Source organism: Schistocerca nitens, chromosome 5 (genome assembly GCF_023898315.1).
Source record: "Schistocerca nitens isolate TAMUIC-IGC-003100 chromosome 5, iqSchNite1.1, whole genome shotgun sequence".
Classification (NCBI taxonomy): Eukaryota; Metazoa; Arthropoda; class Insecta; order Orthoptera; family Acrididae; genus Schistocerca; species Schistocerca nitens.
The window spans coordinates 676,840,812-676,860,381 of record NC_064618.1 but is presented as its reverse complement, the minus strand read 5'-3'; the positions used below and the strand labels follow the sequence as shown (position 1 = coordinate 676,860,381).

The 19,570-nt window shown below is 40.5% G+C and overlaps 1 protein-coding gene across 2 annotated transcripts in view; it reads left to right on the top strand.

Moving 5' to 3' along the window:
- The window catches only part of LOC126259463 (major facilitator superfamily domain-containing protein 10), a 171,227-nt gene extending 153,694 nt beyond the window's left edge, over positions 1-17,533 (top strand). For both annotated transcript variants that reach the window (XM_049956292.1, XM_049956291.1), the window contains exon 11: positions 14,622-17,533. The gene's annotated coding sequence lies outside the window, so the exon portion shown is untranslated. The remainder of the gene's footprint in view (positions 1-14,621) is intronic.
- Positions 17,534-19,570: the final 2,037 nt, after the last annotated feature.

Sequence of the window (19,570 nt, the reverse complement as noted above, 5' to 3'; positions counted from 1 at the left end):
TCCTAATTTATTATTAGTTGAGAATGAAACTGTTACATTTGTTTTTTTGAAAAGGTTAGCTATTTTTTGTGATATGGGACCCAGGTATGGATACTGGTGAATATTTTCTCTTCTTCCATAGTGTTCTCATTCGTTGTCTTGCTTTTGTGTATTTGTCTGTCTAAATTGTCAATTGTTTTGGCTGTGTAGACATTGCTTATGGCAATGCTCTTCATTGTATCTATCTCATTATTGAGGGCGTTTCCTTCTAGACCAAGAGCGTGTACTGTGTGTAGCATGGACCTAAATGCAGCATGTTTCTGTGTTGTGTGATGGCATGATGAGTTATCCAGCGTTATGTCTGTGTATGTGTGTTTTCTGTGTGTGCTGAACTTACGTTTTTGTTGATGGTTGGAGAGTTTAAGATCCAGGAAATTTATGCTTTTGTTGTCCTCATGTTCTATTGTGAATTTTATGTTTTGTGGAAAGAATTGAATACTGTTAGTAGTTCTTTGATCACATCTTTTGTTCCATCAAATAGAAGCAAGGTATCATCACCATATCTCCAGTAATATATTATTTTACTTTTGAATCTATGTCTTTTTTTGAAATTACTTTCTAGATGATTGAGAAATATATCTGCCAGAAAACTTGATGTGCTACTGCCCATGGCAAGACCCTCATTCTATTGGTAAACTTTTCCATTGAATGTAAAGTAATTGTGAGACAATATTAGCTGCAACATGTCCTTGACTTCTGATATTTCTGCAATTGACAATTTTTTATGTTTCATTAAGTTCTCAAAAATTATGTTTATTGTTTCTTCAGTTGGTACAGTTGTAAATAGGTTAGTTACATCAAAAGAGGCAATCCTGTCACCTGCAGGAATATTTATGTATTTAATTTTAGTTGCTAATTCCTTTGTGATCTTAACTGAGTATGATTTATCAAATGTGTAGTACGGTTTCAGAATTTTGTTCAGTAATTGGGAGACTTTGGAAGCAGGTGTATTCCTTGTATTAACATATGCATCGTGTACTGAATAAAACATGAAAAATTGTGACTGAAGGCATTTTTTAATTCATACCTTGAGTGTTATCATTACTGCTGCAGAATGTTCCATCCCCGCACTTCCTCTCTACCACATCATGTCCCCGTCCCTTGGTGGACTGAGGCATGCCGCAACGCAATTCATACATGGAGATGTGCTCTCCACGTTTCATTATAAACGGATGCGTCCAAAGTGTTGTTGTGTTCTTTGGGATAGCAAAAGAGCTAGCTGTATTTCATTCACTAGTTCTTTTAACAGTTCCACACATTCATCTTTCATGTGGACCAACCTCTGACGGCTCTCTGGAACGAAGATCCATTCATCAATTTCTGGCCTGACAGTCACTGAAAATGTCATCATGGACTCTATTGCTATTTCCAACACATGGGCCACCATTTTGCGGAAGTTAGGAATTCTTCCCACTATCAACCTGCCTTCCTCCAATGGAAATGAGCAGAGGAGGCTTGGGCGATAACCTTCTCTTCCCTGAATCGTGAGTGCTAAAGTGCAGCTGCCTTTATCATCAGGGAGCTCGATCATGCTCTCAGTTCATACCGATCCTCCACCCCAGCGCGAGACGCCATCCACATTCAGATGTTGCAGCACCTTTCTCTTGCTGGCAAGCACTTTCTGCTTAAGACATGCAACTGCGTCTAGGCAGAGGGCACATTTCCTGGACACTGGTGTGAAGCCACAGTCATACCCATATCTAAGCGCAGTAAGGATAAAAACCCTCCTTCCAGCTTCTGCCCCATCTCTCTTACCAGCTGCGTTTGCAAGGTGATGGAACGTATGATTCATGCCCGGCTGGTGTGCTGGCTTGAATTTCACCATTTACTCACTAATTTTCTGACGAAATGCCCTTCTTTTATCCATTTATGTTCCCATTTGTGTTTGCTGTCTGCGTTATTGGCATTTTTAGTGAACAACACGCAGGCTGTCGACTGCGTTTTACTTTTTGTCATAGCAATATGGCAAAGGCCATTTAATTTTTATTTCGGGACCTCTGTTTCTCTATAGCGTATTTTACAGACCTTTCACCATGTCCCTGTTTTTAGCTGTCTCGTCTTCTGTTGATTATAATTAACATGTAGTCACTTTTACTCTTCTCTTTGCCTTCATATTTTTGCATTTTTGACATGGGTGTGTATGACCCTAGTTGTATTGCCCTCCTCCACAGCACCAGTGGTAACCACTCCATAGGGCACTTCAGAGATGCCTCGTCCTCCAGCATCATCAGGGAAGGGGGCACTTGACAAGGTGCCAAGGCCCCCAGGACAACACAGACCAGCTGTCTATCAGTATCCAGTAGCCAACAGAGCCACAAGATGCAGGTCATATATTTCCCAGAAGTCAAGCCAAGAAAATCTTCACAGAAACTGAAATCTCATAGAGACGTTAAGGATAAATTGAACTCTGCTGCCCTGGTCAAACCCCCCACACCCTAGGTTGATTGAGCAGGAAGGTAATTTGTACTCTTGTTTTTCCTTTGCTTCTTTCTCAGTTCCCAATCTGATGTTCCTTCAATGGAAATTAAATGGCTACCATCACCATACACTGAAATCTGTCACTTAGTGGCTACTTGTTCAGCAGTTGTTGCGGCATTTCAGCAGACACATGCTCAGAAACCTAACTCCCTACTGTTAAAAATCAAAATTCCTACAGTACAAATCATATTAACACTGGAATTTGGAGGAGTTTGCACACTCATTCAATCTGATACTTTCAGTGACCCGGTGCCACTAACGGCAGCATTAGATGCTGTGGCTGTTCATGTCTATCAGTCAATTAAGGTAACAGCATATAATATGTATCTACCTCCAGACAGATCTATATCATTCCCAGAGGTGATGGAGCTAGTGAACAGCTGTCTCCACCCTTCATTCTATTGGGGTACTTGAATGCCCACAATCTTCTGTGGGGCAGCCAAACCAAATCTAGCAGGGCCCAAGTAATAGAGCAGCTAATTTCAGAAACTGGAAGTAGGCCATCTCAAGAGCTAAGCTGCAACAAATCTCAGCGTGGCTCATGGAACATATGTGCCATAGATACTACAGTCTGCAGCATGGGCATCTTACCCTTAATTCAGTGGGGCATACATGGTGACCTCTGTGACAACTCTTATCACTCTATCTTAACCCATTGACCAATAGGAAAATGCACCACGTTGGTCACTTAGGAAAACAAATTGGCAAGCTTCCACCTCCAAAGCAACTTTTAAAACCAGTCAAGAGAAGGGTATTGAAGTAGTAGTACAAGATGATGATGATGATGATGATGATGACAGGATTATACATGCTATGGGAGCAACAATACCTTATCTTTTGGGCTCTTCCAGATAGACATCAGTGCTATATGGTCTGAGGAAATAGCTGCATCTATTGTAGAGCATTGAAGGGCACTCCCAGCGACTCAAATACCATCCATGCATGGAACCTTTAATAGCATTCAAGATACTTCGAACGAAAGCACTGTCAATAAAGAAGATCAAAATGGGGGTGTGTGGACCAGTATTTATCATCTGTGGAAGTCCACACTGCCGTTGTCTCAAGTATGGACTAACCCCCCCCCCCCCCCCCCCGCCTTGTGGCCACCTACCATTCACATCAGTTCCTGTCATCTCCCTTGGTGGTAGCATAACATCTGCACTGATCCGGTGGTCATGGCTGAAATTCTTTGCAGCACACCTCACCAAAGTGTCCACAAGCACTAACTGACTGCCTAATTTCCTGATCCAGAAATGCCTGGTGGAGCAAAACTCCTTATCCTTCCATGTTCCAGGTTTTGAATCGTACAATGTTCCATTTAGTGAGTGAGAATTCCACCCAGTTGTCCTGCCTACTATTGTCAAGAGACAGTGCCTGGACCTGAAATCCATAATAAAATGCTTATACACCTTGGCAACAATAGCATAATGCACATCCTCAGTTTTTTCCTATCATATTTGGTGGAAAGGGGAGTTTCGGACCCACTTGTGGGAAGGTATTACCATTCCTATCCTGAAACTGTGAGAAGATGGTTAGTTGTGATTAATTATGGATCAGTCTCGCTTACGAATAGACTGCAGATTATTCAAAAGACAACTGTTTCGGTGCCTGGAAGCAGTAGGACATATATTGCAGGTTCAGAATAGCTTTCAGGCATTCCACTCTACCATAGACCAACTGTTTAATTTGGAATATGAAGTACACATGCTTTTGCACATCACCAGCAACTGACTGCTATATTTTTTGGCCTATAGAAGCTGTTCAATACTGCCTAGCACATCACATCATTCATACACTACATGAGAGGGGCTTCTGGTGCGCTTGCCCATTTTTATCCAGAATTTTGTATCCCTCCAATTTCAGGTCTGGATAGGTTTGACCCTCAGCAGCCAATACATAAAGGAAACTGGGATTTGTGTGGGATCATCTCTGACCATAACCCTATTTGACATTGCAGTCATTGGTATCGTGACTGTGTGGATTACCTTTGCCTGCATTACAGCTCTGTCATTGTGCACTGCAAAGTACCAGCATCAGGGGGCCATACAGAAAGAATCTAATTGGGTCGTGAATCCTGGATATCGATTTTCTCTCACTAAATCTCACATCTTGCACTTTTGTCAACTCAGGACTGTACATACAAGTTCAGAAATTTCCTGATAACCAGTTTCTTGAAGTCACGGAAACTTTGAAACTTTCATGACATTAAGGTACAACATGTATGCCAGCACAAGGCAAATTGTGTGAGGAACCTTCATACCTTCAGATTTATCAGCAGCACTCCTGGCACATGGAGGGCATAGTTCTGTGATTTTATAAACTTATGATTTTATTCCAACAGACTATGGATGTGTTGCCTATAGGTCAATAGCAGCATCAGTACTGAACTTGTTAGACCTAGTCCCCCAAACTTATGTGCAGTTGGTAGCTGGAGCCTTCTGTACAAGCCCTGTAGACGGTCTCCTGATCAAAGCTGGTGTCCCACAACAGAGGGTCAGACACTAGAAACTCTCGGTGAGCGAACTATTTAATAGTCCCTATCCATCTGTGTTACTCAACTCTGTTTCACAACCAGACTGTTAATGAATCACCCAAAAATGGGTAGACCAGCTGGGATATGATTGGAAGTTCCAGGCAAGGACTTCAAACTGTGCTCTCGTCCGTGTTTCAAAAGTTCCCTCTCGGCACTTCTATGATATGTATCCAGTCCTACAATTCGGGTGGACCTCTTTTGTGACCTAAGAAATATGCTGACCCCCACCATTTTCAGATGCCTGTCCTGTCAGTTCTCCATGTCTGCTGAAATAAAACATGCAGCAACAACAATGGATCGAAAGTCTGTGACAGGTTTTGCTTTTACTTTTGCACAGGCAAGGGCCATGGGAAGTATTCTTTGCCAAGTGCATGCAGTCTGTTTGTTACCATGTCACAGACTCTGTAGAACATAAAATTTATTGTCATAAATGATTTCCTGGTTTGTAGAGACTAGGTGAGCTTCTTAAAAGACATACCTTGGTGATACCCCAAAAACCTGTTGCTCACTATATTCCAAGACCTATTAGTTGAACTCCATAGCTCATAACATTCATCTGGACACTGAGCCATGAGGGTATTCTGGGAATTGAACTCGTTGACAAATTAGTTGCAAAAGTGACCACAGGAGACAAACTTGAACGTGACAACTGGGTACAGGCTTAATATCTTAACTGTTACGTCAAACTTGGAAAACCTGGGAATGGTATGGCAGGCTACCATGATCCTCAACAAGCTGAGGACAATTGGGGAGAGAACACCAAAGTGTGGCATACACCTCTCCTGGCCTCACGGAAAGATACCATCGTACTCTGACTGATCTGGGATGGGTAATTAATCTGTCTGACTTTTTACCTGAGATACTTGTGGGCGTTGGGTTAGCAGTTAAGAGTCCTACTCTTCCTAACAAAAAGCAGATTTCATAACAGTTTAATCCACCTCCAGGTTTGGTGTCACAGATGTGGTTGTGGAGGGGTGGTGGGGGGGGGGGGGGGTACTTCTTGCTGCGGCGTGTGTCCCAAGCGGCCACAAGTGTCTTTCTCCCTGGGTACTGTCATACATTTTGAAACTTTCATGTCCACATTTTATTTATCTAACTGATCAAGCTAATTAGCTCTCTAGTCCAAACAGTTTGCATTTTCTCACTTCATTCTAGTTTCTTGCCTCAGTTAGTTGTAGTGACTTTGATGACCTGTCGTGGTCTATCCTTCAGTGAGTAGCTAGTCTTTAGCTGCCTGGGTCTGATCTCATTTTTAGCTGTGTAAAGACACTGTCGCATACATTTTCAACCACGATGACATGGTTACAGACCTTGGTGCTAACATTTACCATATCTCATTGTGTGTCCTTTTACATTGTTTTCCTGTGAATCATGGGACTGATAGCAGAGTAGTTTAGTCCCTTTAAACCCAGGATCGTTATCACCCCACTGTGTCATTTACCATTCAAAAATTCATAAAATAACAAATTAATAAATTGTTAAGTAGAGTTTGAAAAGAAAATTTGGAGCAATTGCAAATGCAAATCAGACTTTTGAATGGTAAATGCACAACTGAGAAGAGTTTTAAAAATGTGCTTAACTGCAGGAACAGAAATTGTCATTTGCAGGATATTTGCAAATTGTGTTAACAGCTGTACATCTGTTTTATATTACTCATAATTTATTGTATTCAATTCCACTAGTCAAATAAGTTCACAGTTTAACACAATTTTGATTTTAGCACAATCTGCCAAACATAGACTTCAACTCAGCAAAGACAAGGTACAGACTAACTTGGCAAGCACTTCTACCATGATATAAACAGACATTTAACAACAGACAGCTGTGGCCGTGCGGTTCTAGGCGCTTCAGTCCAGAACCGCACTGCTGCTACGGTCGCAGGTTCGAATCCTGCCTCGGGCATGGATGTGCGTGATGTCCTTAGGTTAGTTAGGTTTAAGTAGTTCTGAGTCGAGGGGACTGATGACCTCGGATGTTAAGTTCCATAGTGCTTAGAGCCATTTTGAACAACAGACAGTTTAACACCTTTTTAGACGAGTGTATAGTTGGAATATTTATAAATCTCTGAGAATTTGAATACAGGATTTGTTACTGTAAAATATGGTTACAAGTGTTATGTAAGCAGAAATTAGCTAGCAGTAAGTTAATAATTTAAAAGTTAGAGAAATACATTTTGTAAACTGTTAATTTACATTTTAATTACATGTGTCTTTGTTACTTTCTTCTTGTTTATTTGACACAACATTAACAGATTTGTAGTCAAATGTTTCACAGAAATGTTTGTACATGTTTTTTTAATTTAATTTTAAGTTGTTACATTTGCACCCTAAAAAGAAATTTTGAAATTGGAAGATGACCAGAGTTCAAAGTACACACTAAAGTTGACATATTTTAGATTGTGTTATGGGGTTCTTCAGTAAAATAAGGGGATCAGATTCTACACTAGTCTGTACCATTACACCACACACTATCACCCATAAAATCTTAATGTGTGGAAAGTGTGGAGCTGATTTGCTGCCCAGAGAATGAGCTGAACTCTTCCTGAAAGCTGAACAGATCTCACCACCAGTTCCTTCGAACAACTATCTAGTAAAACAGTCCAGACAAAAAGCTCATGCAAAAGTCCATGAAGTTTAAAACCTCAGGGAACAGGAAGATGCTAGTCATATTCCCAACTTCTTATGAATTTATGTTAAAATGATCATCATTGAAATTAAACATAGAAAACACCATTTTGGAATATCAACAATGTAAGGAAAAGAATTAGATTGCTACTCACTGTAAAGATGACACACTGAGTTGCAAATGGGCGCAATGAAAAGACTTTACACATTTGGACACATGTGCATACACTACTGCCATCTCTGGTAACTTGGATTGGAATGCAACTGTCATGTTGAACAAAAGCAACAATCTGGAGGGGCAGGAAAGGGAAATGGATAGCAAGGTAGGGGTGGGGGAGAGGAGAGGGCTGCCTGGTAGAGCATGCAAGGACTGCCACCAGGCTCAGTGTTGGGAGGCTGTAGGGCAGGGTGGGGAGGTTGCTGTAAAGGAGAGGATCAGATCAGGGAAGGGAGAAAGTTAAGATGGACATGCGTGTAGTCAGAGGACAGCAAAAAATTAGTGAGGGGATAGGGAGGAGGTGACAGCTGACAGAGGGTGGACACTGTTGAGTGGAGAGTGTGGGGACAGTAGGTTACCATAGGTTGAGGCTGGGATAATTTTGGTGGGCAGAAAATATGTCTGCACAGTTCAGGAAAGCTAGTGGTGGAGTGGATGATACAGATGGCCCAGGTTGTGTGAAGCAGCCATTGAAATTAAGCATGTTCTGTTCAGCTGCATGTTGTGCCAAGGAATGGTCTACTTTGCCACAGTGTGTCAGTAGCCCTTCTTTCTTTTGGACATGTTTGAATGAACAGATACCACACAGAAGCTGTAGCTGTGATACATACTATGTAAACTGAAGGTGAAGGGGACAAGGAAGGAATTCATGGTGTCTTCCTGAATCTAAACTTCATGCAGAGTCAGTGGTGAGAAGTGAAAATGTGCCAGATCAAGATTTGAACCCTATCTCCTGTTTGTCTGACCTGCAGGAATTAGAGTGGGCAAAGAAGACATGGATGGGGACTGGGGGTAGGTGGCACTTGATGGGAATGTTGGTGGGCCGAGGGGCTTACATTGTGTCTGGGTGATGCAGTGGTTCGAATTCCAGTCCAGTACACATTTAGCACTCATTGCCAGCTAACTCTGCATAAAATCCCGATGTAGCTGACATCATGATTTCCTTCTCTTCTCCCCCCCCCCCCCCCCCTCCTCATTACTTGTTCAATTTACACAAGATTGCAACATTGCTGGTATGTGACAGCTGCTTTCAGTTGGACCAGCCTCTGATGGGATAAGATAAAGCCTGTGATGGAACTGGAATGGTAGAAAGTGTTGTTTGAGTAGATTGTGTAGGTCTAATACCTGGCTCTTCCAAAGAGATATGATCCCTGTGGCAGCAGATAGGGATTGGGAGTGGCAAAGGGTTGGACAAGGATACTGTGGAGGTTGGGTGGGCAATGGAACACCACTTCAGGACAGGTGGATAGGACCTTAGGTAGGATGTCCCTAATTTCAGGGAATGATGATGGGTAATTCAAGATCCAAGGAAGAGTGTAGTATTGGGTGACAGAATGCCGCTGTAAGGTGCATACCGTGCACTTGGCCTCCCAGTTAGATTGTGGGGGAAAGAGACGGGAGTGAACATGGTGAATGAATGACTGCACATATAAATCATGAAATTCCTAAGACAGGAATTGGGGTCCATTGTGAGAAATGAGGTAATTGGAAGACCTTCCACAGAAAAAACTCTGGAGAAAGCTTGAATAGTGACCTCAGTAGTGGCCGATGGGCACTGGGACATGTACATAAAACACACAAATGCATCAGTGATTGACAGCCAGAACACATTCAAAAAAGGACCTGTGAAATCACCATGGATGTGTTCTCAGGGCTGAGTAGCTGGAGGCCATGCAAAGAATGATGACCTGGGAGCTGTATATTGACTAGCACACTGAGGACACATAGCAACCAAGTGTTCCAGCTCTTGGTCAATTCTGGGCCAGTAAAAATGCCTACAAGCCAAGGCTTTGGCTTGAGGAATACTAAAGTGCCCCACAAGTAACAGCTGTAAAACCATATCCTGCAAACTTCCGGGAATGACCACCAGGGGAACTGTTTTCATACGTAATGAGGACCCCATCTAAGATTGAGAGACAATAGCACAAGACAAAGTAATTGTGAAGCAGATCAGATGAGCTGCTTGGAGGACAAGGAGACCAACCCTGTTGGACAAGGTGGATTACTTGTCTGAGGACGGGATTGGGTGGTGTTTTCGTGGTGACTCTGGCACTAGTGATTAGAAAACTGCCTACTGCTTGCGCGGGTGGAGGCATCCAAATGAAAACACATGAGCTCTTCCCATTTGAACTCGGTCTTGGGCCGACAGGTAGTCTGGATAAGATGTCCGCAATGGCCTGGCCCCCTTCGGGGTGAATTTCATAGATGTATTTGAAGAGGAACAAGGCGCACAGCTGCAACATGTGAGCCACCTTACTGGGGGCTAGAGCAGATGGACTAAATACTGAAATTAAGGGCTTGTCATTTGTAATTAGTTGGAATTCGGTGCCATACAAGAGAAGGTTAAATTTGGTGACTGCACACACAATGGTCAGAGCCTCTTTTCAACCTGAGAATACTGGACCTTTGCTGTACTGAAAGTTCTGGATGTGAACATCGGTGGCTGCCCTGAGCCATCTGCATTCTGATGGGCAAGGGTCACCCCGACGACATGCTTCGAGGCATCCATAGCTAAAACCAGTAGTTTGTTGGGATTAAAGTTAGCTAGACACAGTGCTGACCAGAGGCATTCCTTCAGTGTGGTGAAGGCCTGGTTCCACACTGGAGACCAGGTAAAGGGGACACATTCGCATAGGAGGTGGTGCATTGGGTGCACGGTGGAGTATGCCCCAGGAATGAACTGTTGGTGACACGAAATTTTACCTGGGGTGGAGGGGGGGGGGTGGAGGAGGAGGAGGAGGAGGAGGAGGAGAGAGAGAGAGAGAGAGAGAGAGAGAGAGAGAGAGAGAGAGAGACACCTGCACTTCCAAGGGTCAGGCATCCTGCCTATAGATGACGTGACCCAGATACTCAGTAGATGGTTGGAAAAATTTGGATTTCTGCAGATGCATGGCCTGGAGTTTCTCAAAGGGGTCCTGGAGGTTGTGGAGGTGGTTGCTCATTGTACATCCTGAGGTAGTGCTGATACTGGATGTGACCTGTCCCAGATAGTGTTAAAAAACTGTGAGGTCACCCCAAATATCAACTGTTGGTATTGATTAAGGCCGAATGGCATGTTAATGGCCATGATACATTTGAACTCATCATCCAGGGGTAAGTCATGACAGGTATTGGACAGATAAAGTCTGGAGAAGAATTGAACTCGGTAAGTGTGTGAACAGTTTGTCAGGATGTGGCAATGAGTATGTGTCGATCAGACTGTGAATTGACTGTGGTGTTAAAATTGCCACAAAAGTGCTATGTACCAGAGGATTTCTTAGTGGTGAGGGCTGTGGGCCATTCTCTAGAGGAAATGGTAACCACAACCCGAGAGAGGCAAGCTGGTCCAGCTCTACCTTGACTTGGGAGTGGAGGACCAGGGGAGTCTGCCTACCACAAAAAATCTAGGACGATCTGACTACTTCAAGATAAGGTGGGCTTGAAAGTCATTGGCACACTCTTAGTCTTCGCAACAATATAGTGAACTTCTAGATTGCCAAGACTAATATGAGACCTCAGCAGATACTAGTTGTATTGAGTCCATGACTGAAAGGCATCAAACCCAAAAAGGTTTGCTCAACTAGTGTCATAGATGACAATAAGATAATAGGTTGAGTTGCTGATTTATAGGTGACTGGTTATTTGCTGTTTACTATATCCTCTGAGGCACCTGTGACAACTGTGGAGAGCCGAGGTCTGACTATGACTGGGCATTAAGCAAGGAAACTGCCATACTAGTGTCTACCTGCAGGTACAGCTGTTGCGGGAGCACCGAAACTTTGATAAAAAATTTGTTGGAATCATCACGGGGAACCAGCCCTGACAATGACACTACCTAAATATCCATATCCATAGTCTCGGATGCTGCGTTGTGTGCTGTTCAGTGGCAGACTCCACAGTGTGGCATTTTTTCTGACATGTGACAGACATCCCAATGCTGGGGACACTCTTGTCATGCCTGGAATACTACAGTGCACATGATAACAGGGAGTGATGGTCAAAACACCTTATATGCCCTGTGCAGGAGCTGCTGGATCAGCTGGCTTACCCCTTCATGATCTTTTTCAGATGCAGTGGATGCAGCTGGACCACCCTACACTGTTACACCATTGCACCATGCTTCCAGTTGCTGGCCAGCAGCTTGTCAGACCTTGTAACACTGGGCAATTGACACAACCTCTTCGATGGAGGGATTCTGTTACTTTTATGACTTGCGACTAAGGCTGTGGATAGTTGCAGCCCAAGCACAATAGGACAATTTGCATGCAGCACCAATAAATAGAAAGACAATGAACATAAGATGTCAAATGACAAAGAGGAAGGTCCTTGTAATGGAGCCAATTTTCACAACACCTGATACTAGGCAGCAGAAATCCATGACAAAAACAGTGCATGACATACATTCTTATCTATAATGTGGAAGATGTGAAAACGCTGCTGCAGACAGTGTTCCTGCCTGTTTGAACAGCAGTACTTGAGCAGGAAATGGAGCCAGAGATAAATTGTTGGAGATCAGTGCCAGCAAAGTTCATTGCATGACTGTGATGAGTTCTTTCTGTTGCTGCAACAGTGAGCCTCCATGTCAAGCAAAATGCTAAAAGCAACTGCACAATGAAAAATCACATGCAGATACAATCCTACTCATTGCCAATGTTTTCTTCTCCCATGAGAGACCACCACATGATGACTGAGACAGCAAATTTTATTAAGTCTAGAATACAGTTTATTATAATGTAACAATGAAAACAATCAATTATTGAAAAAATTATTTAATTGAATAGATAAAGAATCTACTTGCCAAGTGGCGGCAGAACACACACATAACAGACGATTGTAATCGACAAGCTTTTGGAGCTCATTCTTCAGGCAGAAATGCTGAAGGGGAAGGAAGAAGGGTAAAGGAAAAGGACTGGAGAGACCTAGGAAAAGGGGTAAATTTCGGGAAAGTCAGCCAAAACTGTGGATCACAGAAGACTTACCGTACGGGATGAAAAGGAAAGACTAATTGTTGGGGACTGCATCGGATTAGATTTGAAAACCTGAGAGCTTAAAGGTGTCAATTGATTTTTTTATTTTGTTATCTACTATAGTATATATTCAATATGGAAGAAAAACAGCGGTATACCTGACCATATACTCTCTGGATTTGTCCGCTTTAGCCCATTGGACAGATCAATGTGACACAATTGGGTCATCTCACCTCCTAACTGAAATTAAACCAAGAATAACTGTTACATCAGACAGTGAAGTGGAGATAAGTGGAAAACTGAGAATAACAGAAGCGCAACAGGAAGACTAAGAGATATGGGCTCAGTACCTAATTTGCGGCCTAAGAACATGCCACAATATGGAGGGCGATTATAAAACATTCATCAACCTAAAATAGATGCAGGTCTTGAAACAATCCCGTTGGAGAAAATATAAAAGAAACCAAACAAAAATCCAGCAATTTGGTGAGAAGTAGAATGTTCCAGAGTAGCTATGGCAAATATATATGTGTACAGGGTGTTTCGAAAATGATGGTCAATATTCATGGATATGACAGGAATGATTATTCGAAACAAAAAATTCATATAAACATGGGCTCTAAAAGTGCATACCTTAAGAGAGCAATTCTTGATCCTCATTTCTGTGAAACAAATTTCTTCTACTGCAAGCTCTTTACTTTATATTTTGGGAAGTGGTAGTATGGACCAAAACAAGAAAAAAAGTCCAGGAAACATTTTAGAGCACATGGTTACTGGACATTTTTGCTTGTTTTGGTCCATACTTCCACTTCCCAAAATATGGAAAGCAAAGAGCTTGCAGTAGAAGAAATTTTTTTCACGGTATCAAAGATCAAGAATCGCTCATAGTTTGTAAGGTATGCATTTTAGAGCCCACGTTGAATTGTTTGCTCCAAATGGTATTCCTGGCATGTCCCTGAATATTGACCATCACTTCTGAATCGTCCTACAGTAATCATTTTGTGTCAAAGCCCTAATCAGGTTAAGTTACATTTCCAAGAAGTACAAAGTCCATTTGCCCAGTGCTGAATTCAACGGAAAATACACTGTTGTGCAAAATGTTAGGAGCAAAGCAACTTCAGCATGATGTGTCACTGTCAAGCAACATATCTCAGTTAAATTTGGACCACACCTCAAAAGAATTGCTGCATTATAGTACAAAAAATTATTGACTGTAGTAAGTAATGAAACAAACAAAAATGAACTTTTATTCAAAGACAGTAATTACAATGAAGACCCTGCAATTTATGATAGCCTCCTGGATATTATAAAAGGCATCTTCCCATCTTCTGTGCCTTGTAGGACACTAAATTTGATTTATAATTAATTATAAGCATTCTACCATCTTGGTTATAATAACCATGCTGTAAAAATATTCTTTTTTTGCTTAATACTAAGAAAACATTCATATTCTACCTCTACCAACCCCCCCCCTCTCCACCCCCATCCCCCCCAAAAAACCTATCTGTTGTACTAAAATTACTTTGGAGGTACTTCATTTATGTTGTGCCCATGGCTATAACTTTCACTGAAAAAAAAAAAAAAAAAAAAAAAAAAAACGTAGGTTTACTGGTGTGTAAAAATGTTCATTACATTCTTGAGCTCTGCTCTGTACTGGTTGAGTGATATGCCTAAGAGGTCAGACCACAACAAAAAATGATTCTTGAACTGAAATCATACCATGTAAGTACCAACATTAAACATTTTTGCTGTAATTTTTAATTGTGCTTGCTTAACTGTTACAGGATACTAGTTGGATGAACAGAACTGCATGTCCTATTGAATGCTGTGAAGACCCAAGTATGCTTACAAGGCTTTTTTAAGTGTAGTGCACACAAATAATAGTGTGTAGTAATTAATAGACAAGAAAAAGCTGGAGTGCATTTCAGATTAAGGACTTTGTGTAATATACTTAAAGTAGTTTTCATTCTCCTTCCACTGTGGTGAATCTACGGCCCAGTTTTCATGATTTAAGAAAACTTAATTTGGTCATTCTTGTGTTCATTAACTTACTTTCTCAAAAGTTATGAAGTTATCTGATACTACTATAATTTATTACATTATTGTATTATACTAATTTCAGTGCTCTGTTTAAGAGCCTACCTCCAGTATTGTATCAAATACATTAAATATGAGCGAAAGTTCACTACAGTATTGTGGCAGCAGGACAAGAATTGGCAACCCAGTTAAAGCCTGTGAAATTAAGTTTCACAATTCACAATGGGCACAAATTTTACCAACTCATAATTCATGTCACCACCTATCTCTGATGTATTCTTTGAGGAAAATCTCATTTAGTTTATTATGTATTGTTTCACTCATTGTGAATCTACGTAGAGGCCAAACGGAGAGATAATAATTGGTGTTCTAAAATTATGTCTGTGCAGATAATGTGTTAGCAGTATTCCAAAAAATCCTCTTCCGTTTTTTCTCCTTGTATGCTGTAACTTTGTTCTATCCATAGATTATTGGTTTTCCTTCATCGAAGTCACTTATTCTGTGAAGTTATTACTTCCAATTTGTCTGTTCACAATGGTTTTGTTATTAGCTCTGTCACTTGGCTTTACTGAGTCAAGTTGTATGCACCATCCTCCATGTTCTTTCTACTTGGCATTATTCTTATCTGCTTGTTAAGTGTGTTCATTTCATTTCTTCTGATGTATGAACTTCATTTATAGTATGTATGTGAGGATAGTGGTTGCACATAGCTTCTTATGGGTACTGTAGACTGACTGACAACTGAAAATTTGTACCTTTTTTATGCAATGGGATCTTGTTTATTTTGAAGTATTATATTTTACAAAACTGTCCAATCATGTATTGTACATTTTCTTCATTAACTTTGTAGTGTTGTATTGACCCGTGAGAGTTCCCCATGTTGTATACAATTACAGGGTGTTGTGTGTTGTGTGGTGTGTTGTGTCCAGTTAACTGAAGTTTGACTTAACGTTTCCTCCATTGGTTCTTATTTTGTCAAAGAAGATGAGAAAGTATAAACTTGCATGTACAATGATCAGATTCTGTTCCAACAATCAATTTAAATGCCATAATCAGAAATGTATTTACTGCATCATTATTATTATTATTATTATTATTATTTATTGTGCTGTTGGTACTGCTGTTGTAATTACTGTTTTCAGTATTTATTTGCCATTGTTATATACATCGAAATTAGATATTGGAATTATACGAATTTTGAAAGCATTATTTAACTATAAATTCTTGTGTGTGTGTGTGTGTGTGTGTGTGTGTGTGTGTGTCTTTAAAGATAGCAGCAACAAAAGAATTATTGTCAAAAGTTATTGTTCTTTTTTAACCAATGTTTAATGAGCCTATTACTGTATGTAAAAAGAAAAAAAAAGGGGGGGGGTTGTGGTGTTTCATTAGAAGATGAATTGTGATACTTACATAACCTCCATGAGTGACTATTAATTCCTCGTTCATTAAACAGTACAAAATTAAGAGGGCATGCTGAAAAATAATGCCTCAAAATTTCGTCTGTGAAAATTACAGCTTTTTAAATAAAACAAATTTTATTAACATGCTGTATCCTCATTCTTCATGTCTACATATTTATTTCTCAACATGTTCACCTTAGCAGTTAATACTTCTTCCAACATGAGATATGTTTGTTGGTAGCATCATTGTAGAATGTCAGTTGACGGAGCAGTAACTCCACCTGTGCTTGCACCACTTCTCCACTAGCAAAGTGAACTCCTTGAAGGTGTTCTTTAAGTTTTGGAAACGTGAAAATCGGATGGGGCCAAGGTGGAACTGTATGGAGAATGAGCAATGAAAGTGAACCCAAGTGTCAGATTGTATCAGGTGTCATAGTGCTTGTGCGAGATCTAGCGTTGTCATGCTGAAGCAGAGGTACTCCATGTGTGGACAAAGTCTTCAAATTCGAAAACTGATTACAGCAAGCTATCAAGTGAGGTGGCACAGTGGTTAGCACACTGGACTTGGATTCAGGAGGAGCACAGTTCAAACCCGGGTCAAGCCACCCAGATATAAATTTTCAGTGATTTCCTTAAATCAGTCCAGTCAAATGCCAGGATGGTTCCTTCAAAAGGGCACGGCTCTTTTCCCTCCCCATCCTTGACACAATCCAAGCTTGTGTTCCTCCTCTAATGACTTCAGTGTTGATGGAACATTAAACTCAATCTTCCTTCCTTCCTTCCTTCCTTTTTTTTTTTTTTTTACAGTATGCTGTTTCTCATGCACTAACATAGTTAAGTTACACACTGCAATTCAAAGCCCTATTGCAGCAGGGGGCTGCAAATATGTAGACATGGAAAATAGATTTAGTGTGTTAATAACATTTATTTTATTTAAAAAGCTTTGAGTTTTCACGAAAATTCAGAGGCATTACTTTCCAGTGTGCCCTCGTATATAGATATGGGGAGAACTGTAATAGTTAACATGTATAAAATATTATACCCCTACCCTCAAAATTTTAATTTGCTGGTTCATGTAAGAATTTTTTGTGTTATATGGATGCCTCATTGAGAACTTCTGCTCAGAAGTGATGTTTGTACAGTATCTATAATTCAGCTGTTGGTGCCCAATTCAGTATTGATCAGCTCTGCTATAGACTGACTTGTTGTTTACCTTTGTATACTGTATTTGCAGTTTTAATAAAACAAATTGTTATGCACATTCTGTTCCATCTGTGATTAATTTTTATGCAACAGTATAATTTCCTTTGTTTTATGACTTTTGCTGTTTTCTAATATCAGTGTTACATCTATTCTGAATGTGACACTTGAGCCATCACTACTTGCCACAGCATACGTAGAATAAATGTTTAAAAAATCCATATCAATTTTAAACTTAAATGAAGGTTATTATGTGACGAATGGGTTAATGGTTTGCTGGCTATCAGCTCGTCAGTGCCTAGCTACTGCAATTGTTGTTGTTGTTGTTGTTGTTGTTGTTGTTGTAGCAACTGAAGAGTATCATCTAGATGCAAAAGTTCATTTTTATCATCAGAGATCTCTTGAAATTGTTGTTCTTTACTTTCGATCATTCTGTTTATACATATTGCATGAAAAATGTTCCCAGCACTCTCTCTCTCTCTCTCTCTCTCTCTCTCTCTCTCTCTCTCTCTCTCTCTGTGTCGAAATTATAGAAAGGTTATTGATAAATGCTTGACAGTCTCATATCTCACCCAAGTAAAGAAATAATCATATTTCAGGATTATATTCAACATCTTAATTAAAATTTGTTAATTTACTAAGTTTAAGGGTGACACAGTGATTTAGTATGTTAAGATGTCTAGACATTACAAGAGAAGCAGCAAAATGGTATGCAGACGACTATTTCAATTACATAATGGAACAGAAAAAGTACACAGTTTTAACTGGAAACCAAATTAACTCACCAGCATTGTGCAAAATGGCAACATCAGCAAAGAAGCAAAAGGTCTCTCACCTGCAGGATGCGTTGTCAGCTGCCCCAAATGGAAGACTTGCTCCATTTATGATAACAGATGATTGATATTTCTGTGATAATCTGGGACTGAAGTATTCATCTTTGGCATGCGAGTGTAGCATTTTCATTTCACTTGTTGATTTACATATTCAGGGTGAATCTCATAAGACATAACACCACATTTATTTCATGAATGGTTCCAGGTACTGAAACAAGGTTTTCAGCAGACAATAGTATCCTATGGGACATGTACTTGTTATGTGGTAAAGAGCCATAACTCTTGTATCATTTGAGATATTTAAGCAATAGGATGGTGCATTTTTAATGGCATCTGAAAGCTCTTGAAAATATGAGTACAGTGACTCTTGTTAATGTTGAAACTGAGACACTTGGCAAAAAAATTCAAAAAATATTCTAAAATAGAAACGCAAGTCGGCCTGAATCGGCTATTGCATTGTAAATATTCCCACTACCGGCACGCAGAGATGTACACCGACGAGGATAAAAGTTAAAGAAACTATCTTTATATGGCGAATGGTGGCACAAGACATAATGCCAAAGGACTGTCATTCACATTTTGCATCAGCCTAAATTCCACCCTTATGATCTGTTACTACATCAGGCACTTGGAAAATGTGATTTCAAAAGGCATATAGAATTTTATTGGTTTGCTTTGCATTGCTTGGGAGATGATGCTGCATTTTTCCAGTGTGTGCTCATGATCAACAAAGCAACATTCACTAACCATGGCAATGTAAATGTGCAGCTGAAAATCCAAGCTGGCTGTGTCAGGTACAACAACAATGACTGTGAAGCATCTGCCGTGGGACCTTATTTCATCCCAGGGATGCTAATTGGAAATATGTATCCACACTTTCATACAAACATTCCATCTGTTGTTCTAGAAGAGGTACCACTGGATAAACGACAGTGTATGTGATTCCAGCATGACAGCTGCCCAGCTCACTCTTCCTGTGTTGCGACACAAATACTGAATGAAAAGTTTCCCGACCACTGGATAAAACAGAATGCTACAGTACAGTGGCTGATGAGGTCTCTTGATTTGACTCCTCTCGATTTCGTTCTATGGGGAGCACTGAAAGATGCAGTCTCTCATGAAGCCCTAAGTACACTAGACAATATGCATTGTAGAATCACCACAGCATGTAATGGACAGCATATCATCCAATGTACTTTCATCTGTTTGTCTAGCTCTCAAACTGTGATTGCAAATGTGCATTGCACTCGATGGTAAATAATT